This window comes from Mus caroli, unplaced genomic scaffold (assembly GCF_978045245.1).
Source record: "Mus caroli unplaced genomic scaffold, Mus_caroli_1 scaffold_14, whole genome shotgun sequence".
NCBI classification, from domain to species: domain Eukaryota; kingdom Metazoa; phylum Chordata; class Mammalia; order Rodentia; family Muridae; genus Mus; species Mus caroli.
Genome location: NW_028227269.1, coordinates 66,583,123 through 66,590,669, shown reverse-complemented (window position 1 = coordinate 66,590,669; position 7,547 = coordinate 66,583,123). Strand labels below are relative to the sequence as shown.

The 7,547-nt window shown below is 37.2% G+C and overlaps 1 long non-coding RNA gene across 1 annotated transcript; it reads left to right on the top strand.

The window, feature by feature from the left end:
- The first annotated feature begins 611 nt into the window (after window positions 1–611).
- LOC115032761 (uncharacterized) lies at window positions 612–6,522 on the top strand. The gene is made up of 3 exons (XR_003838362.2): window positions 612–772; window positions 1,148–1,223; window positions 6,061–6,522. It is a non-coding gene; the product is annotated as an uncharacterized LOC115032761 (long non-coding RNA).
- The last annotated feature ends 1,025 nt before the right edge of the window (window positions 6,523–7,547 follow it).

Here is a 7,547-nt window from a genome sequence, read left to right as displayed (position 1 = left end):
CTCTGGTGAATTCTGTGAATCTAGATGTTCCTTGATGTAATGATTCTTAAACAATTAAAAATTGAGGTACGGGGCACAGCAGAGTGCAGTCCTAATGGCCCAGGTGCATGCTGTGTGTTCTCATATTAGAAACAATGCAATAACTGTACAATGGTAGTTCCAGATTAATGCTTGACTTGCAAAGACAGTTTGAAGAAATTATTAGAAAACTAATTAAAGCCAATCTTTGAACCCCAAGAATGAAAAAAAAAACTATTGAAGTTATGAAATAAGTTCTGCATAACATTTGAGAGTGATTCCTGGATAAGCAAGTATAGAATATATAAAATCTTATATTAGCAAAATTAAGTCAAAACACTGGGACTCTTAAGAGAGACATTGTGTGCAATGTGCAGAAGCAGAAAGCTAGTGGAACTATTGAGTTAAGGGTTAACTTGAATCTTTCTGGCCACTGCCTGGCAGCTTTGCCTGCATCATTTGTCATTAGAGCTTCACAAGAAAATGCAAATAGCTGTCCTCAGAGTGGAGCTCTGAGCTCTGAAGTTAAAAGTTAAAGTTTAAATAATGATAACATTGCAATCATTATTATTTTGGCTATAGGCCTGGGAACAGGGAAGCTTGAAACTTTGGAGAACAATTGTAATTCTTGATTCTTTGTGGGACATGGTTATTCTTTTAAAATTGATGTGGCAATGATTGTACAATGTCCTTTTTTTTTAAAAAAAAAAAACCTGCTTTTGGAGTATCAATAACAGACTGGTGCAAGAATAAGGTGAGTGAGTATGAGAAGATCATGTGAAGAGTGAGTGAAGAGAGAATGTGAGGCGTGTATGGAGAGTGTGTGTATGAGTGAAAGGAGAGTGCATGTGGTGTGTGTGTGAGATGTATGTGAGATGTGTGTGAGAGTTAAAGGGAACACATAGAGGAGTGTATGAGCGTGAGAGTTCAAGAAAAGAAACACACACAGGAGAAAAGCAGAGAGCACAAGAGAATGCAGAGTGTGTGCAGCCTCAAGCTGCGAGCTAATGAGTGAAAGAGAAAGAGAGCAGAGAATGAGAGAGAAAAGAGAGAAACTTTAAGCCTTGAAAAATTGCCTGTTAGCTTGTACCCAAAAAGTAGAGTGTGTATATTATTATGCACCTTCCAGATATCTCTGCTTCCAGTTGAGAACTTGGATCCTGTGTCGAGGCTGGACCCTGACAATATTTGCTTCATTTGGCCAGGTAAAAATTCAGTGCACATTTACCACATTTTCTGTATCCATTCCTCTGTTGAGGGACATCTGGGTTCTTTCCAGTTCCCATGGAAGGAGTTACAGAGACACAGTTTGGAGCTGAGACTGAAGGAAGGACCATCCAGAAACTGCTCCACCTGGGGATTCGTCCCATAAACACCAAACCCAGACACTATTGCATTTGCCAGCAAGATTTTGTTGACAGGACCCTGATATAACTGTCTCCTGTGAGGCTCTTCCAGTGCCTGACAAATACAGAAGTGGATGCTCACAGTCATCTATTGAATGGAACACAGGGCCCCCAATGGAGGAGCTAGAGAAAGTACCCAAAGAGCTGAAGGGGTCTGCAACTCTATAGGTAGAACAATATGAACTAACCAGTACCCCCAGAGCTCCTGGGGACTAAACCACTGATCAAAGAAAACACATGGTGGGACTCATGTCTCAAACTGCATATGTAGCAGAGGATGGCCTAGTCGGCCATCAATGGGAGGAGAGGCCCTTGGACTTGTGAAGATTCTATGTCCCAGTATAGGGGAACACCAGGGCCAGGAAGTGGGAGTGGTTGGGTTGGGGAACAGGGGGAGACAGGAGGGTATAGGGGAGTTTCAGAGAGGAAACTATGAAAGAGGTAAGCATTTGAAATGTAAATGAAGAAAATATCTAATAGGCCATCTTCTGATACATATGCAGCTAGAGACACGAGCTCCAGGGGGAACTGGTTAGTTCATATTGTTGTTCCACCTATAGGTTGCAGATCCCTCCAGCTCCTTGGGCACTTTCTCTAGCTCCTCCATTGGGGGCCCTGTGATCCATCCAATAGCTGACTGTGCACATCCACTTCTGCCTAGCCAGAGCAATTCAACAACAAAAGGAGATCAAGGGGATACAAATTGGAAAGGAAGAAGTCAAAATATCACTTTTTGCAGATGATATGATAGTATCACAGAAGTGAATGTAGGTTACTGTCTTAACCATCACTTACTATAAATAGTATCTTTTCAGATGACCTACTATAAATAACATCTTTTCAGATGAATGTTGAAGCATGTATTGATGTATGAGAAAAATTATGTCATTAGAAATCAATTTAGTACGATATCCATTTAACAAGAGTAATAGATTCCCCTACAGGGCCTATGACCTTTTATATCTAGGTTTTGACCCAGTATTGGTTCCATGTCTGATGTCATCTTGTAGAACATAGCTTATATCCAATCAGAAACTGGTTGGTTATTCCCATGATGTTTATGACATTATTGCACCAGTCGGCAATCTTTTCAGGAACATCATTACTGAAGCGCACAGGAATTACAGCTGTGTAAGATTAGTAATTACTTTTCTTCCCTACACTACACACTATAAAGTTAGCCAGAAGGATGAGGCTCCCAAGTCAGTAACATCATGATTTCATCATGTTCAGTGACTCAAGTATGTAGTTCTTCAACAATAGCATATTCTCATAAAATTCTGTAGGATAGCCAGGAGTATTAATGATAAATGTGGGATTGGTTTTGTTTGTTTTGTTGTTTTGCAAGTTGATATTTGATGTCACTGTCTCAAAACTCAAAAGATGTAACCTACTCCTAGTACTGAGATTTTTATTTCTTAGTCTTAAGTATCTAGGAGAAAAATTTTTGTATTCTTATAGAGTGATTCCATTTCAATTCTTTTTATGTATGAATATAAAAATACATATGTATTTCATATGAAATATTTCACATTAAATTATTTTATGTGTGTGTGGTGTGTCTTTTAGGTACATTTATATTTGCTTATGACTATTTAGAAAGGTCTTTAAATTTTACTTTCAAAAGCATTATAAGAGCACTAATGTATTTTTACAGAAAGAATGTATTTATGAGGAAAAACGATGAATTCACTTTGGAACATGTGTGTAAGAATCATTAATGATGCATAGGTAAATGTGCCCAAGTGGGGGATTAAAAACACATATATTATATACAAATGGCTGAATAGAAAAGAGATTTTATTGTTTCAATGTGGAAATATATTATGCAAGTATATATTTTCATTAAAATTATATATTTTTTCCCTCTATATTTAATAGAATTTTAAGAACCAGAAGTGATGGGTGACTCTAAGAACACACTATCTTGCAGACACAAGACTGATGATACACATAGGAATTCACAGAGGCACTAGTGTCACACACAAGACCTGCACAGGTTCAAGTAACAGATTTATTTCCTATCTATTCACTGCTGTATTTTCACTTTTAGGACCCAACCACGTCTTGTTAAGCAGATAAAACCTTAATAATTCTATATAACTAATTTACCTTTCTCATTGTCCAATTGTTTCATCAATATCTTTTACTCTTGATATTTCTCTATTTCCTTGTTCCTACTTTGCTGAAAGCAAGGTTGGCAAATACATTTGGCTTACATATACACTACACAAAGGAATATGTCCAAAACAACAATTGCGGATGGAAATTCTTAATTAGCACTATTATTAAAAGTAGGGAAGAGGGAATATTTCTTTTATTTTCTTTTTATATTTTATATTTATATTTCAAATGTTATCCCCATCCCTGTTTTTCCCTCCGAAAACTCCCTCCCCCTGCTTACCAACACACCCACCCCTGCTTCCTGGCCTTGGCATTCCTCTACATTGGGGCATAGATCCTTCACAGGACCAAGGGCCTCTCCTCCCATTAATGACCAATTAGGCCATCCTCTGCTACATATGCAACTGGAGCCATGAGTCCCACCATGTGTACTCTTTGGTTGATGATTTAGTCCCTGGGAGCTCTGGGGGTACTGGTTAGTTCATATTGTTGTTCCTTCTATGGGGCTGCTAACCCCTTCAACTCCTTGGGTCCTTTCTCTAGCTCCTTCATTGGTGACCCCGTGCTCAATTCAATGGATAGCTGTGAGCATCCACTTCTGTATTTGTCAGGCACTGGCAGAGCCTCTCAGGAGACAGTTATATCAGGCTCCTGTCAGCAAGTACTTGGCATCCACAATATTGTCTGGGTTTGGTGATTGTATATGGGATGGATCTCTAGGTGGGGCAGTCTCTGGATGGTCATTCCTTCAGTCTCTGCTCCACAATTTGTCTCTGTAACTCCTTCCATTGGTATTTTGTTCCCCTTTCTAAGAAGGATCAAAGTATCCACACTTTGGTCTTCTTTCTTGAGTTTTATGTGGTTTGTGAATTGTATCTTTGGTATTTCCAGATTCTGGGCTAATATCCACTTATCAGTGAGTGCATATCATGTGTGTTCTTTTGTGATTGGGTTACCTCACTCAGGATGATATCCTCCAGATACATCCATTTGCCTAAGAATTTCATAAATTCACTGTTTTTAATAGCTGAGTAGTACTCCATTGTGTAAATGTACCACATTTTCTGTATCCATTCCTCTGTTGAGGGACTTCTGGGTTCTTTCCAGCTTCTAACTCTTATAAATAAGGCTGCTATGAACATAGTGGAGCATGTGTCCTTATAGCATGTTGGAGCATCTTCTGAGAATATGCCAGGAATGGTATATATATATATATATATATATATATATATATATATATATATATATATATATATATATTTCAGGTAATACTATGTCCATTTTCTGAGTAACCACCAAAATGATTTCCAGACTGGTTATACCAGCTTGCAATCCCACCAGCAATTGAGGAGTTTCTCTTTCTCCAGCTCCTCACCACCATCTACTGTCATCTGAGTTTTTGATTTTAGCCATTCTGATTGGTATAAGGTGGAATATCAGGGTCGCTTTGATTTGCATTTCCCTGATGACTAAGAATGTTGAACATTTCTTTAGATGTTTCTCAACCATTCGGTATTGCTTAGTTGAGAATTCTTTGTTTAGCTCTCTACCCCATTTTTTAGTAGGGTTATTTGTTTCTCTAGAATCTACCTTCTTGAGTTCTTTGTATATATTGGATATTAGCCAAGAGGGAATATTTCTTAACTGCACAAATTTAATAGTAGAAATACAACTCCTAAGCAACCAATATCTGAAAATGACTAACAACACTTAGTTAAGGATAAATTCCAACTGGTATCTCTCTATCCTTCTCTGTCTCTGTCTATCTGTCTGTCTCTTTCTCTGTCTCTGTCTCTGTGTGTGTGTGTGTGTGTGTGTGTGAGTGTGTGTGTGTGTAATACATATTTGTCATTATATGTGACAATGTTGTTCAAGACTCTGTGCTGTGTTTTCTTTTTCATAAACGAGAAAAGTGATCCCAGGAGAAATACCAAAAGACTCAGGTTCATATTTGCTAAAACTCAATTCCTTAAGACTTATACAAAAAAATTTAGTTCTTATGACTGCCTGGTGTTTGATTGACACTAGCATTACTTTTACAAAGTTTGCTGTCAAGTCAATGAATATTCCTTCATAAAAATAAAATATTAAAATCTATAGCAATATGGGTGTTCTCTTCTTAAATCAACTTGTAGCAATCCCTTAAAGATATTTCACATCCATAAAATGATGAAAATTATGCTTGAGCCCCTTGATATTCTGAAATGTGGAATTTGGCTTGCAGATAAGATCCTTTTAATTCAAGCCATGGAACCTCTTACACAGAATCAAAGACTAATATCTGAAATTCCCTTTCTATTATTGGCTGAGGGTTCTTTTTCCCAGCAGAGGTAAGCCTGTGAGACTAACAGCTTTAGCGCAGGATTCATCTTTCCTTCTTGACTGTGGTTTACAGAGTGCTTTACCTCCAGCTGCAAACATGAAAGGAAATTGAACCACAAAGTGTTGAAAGTTAGACTTGGGCTAGGATTAGTGACAATTTAATAAGGTAATTCTTTCTCCTGCTTCACAGGTATCTTCATGGTTCTGCTGCAGAAACTTCAGAAGAAATGAGTTGCCCAGTGAAAACTGTGCTGGGCAAGTGACAGGAGGCCCTTCACTCTTTTTTCTCAATATTGGCTACTATTCGATGTAGTTAATCCTAGACTTGTCCTAAAGTCCTAAAACTTTCATGATTAAGGCTTGGCAGGTATTTTTCTTCCATTATCACCTTACATTGAAGGTGCCATAGTAATATTTAGGAGATACTAAGGCTTAGAAGTTGGGGAAAGTGCTTGACACTTCAATATTTGAACAATCTGCGTGTATTTCTACACAGTTAAAATTTGAGAAAATTAAATACACAATGATATAAAATATTTCATTTTAAAGAATAGTTGTCTTCAGAGAATAGAGGAGGAATATCTCATTAATTGTGTATACTAAACTACTCATGATACCATTGTGTAAACAGTTCAAACCCTTCCTCATTTGTACTATAATTCACAGACTTCATCACCACTACAGTATCCAGATAAATTTCTGGCAATCACAGAGAAACATTTTTGTTTCTTGGTGGATTCCAAACTGAACACTAAAACAGCTAGAATAGCTTTGTTTTTTTGTTCTCTTGGATTTTTGAGAGGAAGCAAATGAGTTTCATGAGGAATCATTCATAAGCTACAATTTCAGAAAGGATATACATTGAATTTTCTAGCTGGAATTCAAAGGATATTTGCTTTCTCAGTTGTTATTACCTGACTACTTTATAATTATTAAAATGTGAATATCAAGTGTCTTCGAATTATTGAGGTCTATGAGCAAGTTTGTTGTCTAATTATTACTAAGTAATCTTTCACTTAATAGTTGTAGTGGTTTGAATATGCTTAGCCCAGGAAGTGTCAGGAGCTGTGGCCTTTTTAGAGAAGGTGTGGCTTTGTTGAAGGAAATGTGGCACTGTGAGGGTGGGCTTTGAGACCCTCCTTCTAGCTTCCTGAAAGCCAGTCTTCTCTTGTTTGCTTCGGAATAAGATGTAGATCTCTCTGATTCTCCAGTATCATGCTTCCAGCCTTGATGATAATGGGCCAAACCTTTGAACCTTTAAGCTAGTCCCAATAAAACATTGTCCTTTGTAAGAGCTGTGTTGGTCATGGTGTCTCTTCACAGCAATGAAAATCCAAACTAAGACAATAGTGTTGTGAAGTCTGTTTATAACAAAAACAAACAAACAAACAAACAAACACCTCTAGCCATGTGGTGTTTAGAACTGATAAGAAATGTATATTTCCAGAAAGCAGAGAAGAAAATGAAAGCCATCAGGGTACCCAAGGCCTAGAGATCTATATAAAAGATACTTATTTTGTTCATTTTATTACTAAGAATAGTGGATAATTCTATTAAAAGGATTTATGTAAATTATCTTCCTTCTATATAAGAAGCCCATAAATCTGTAACAACTTTTCTAAATTTTATAAGAGACTATTTCTGGAAGTTTTAGATGATTAACTTTCAAACTAATTC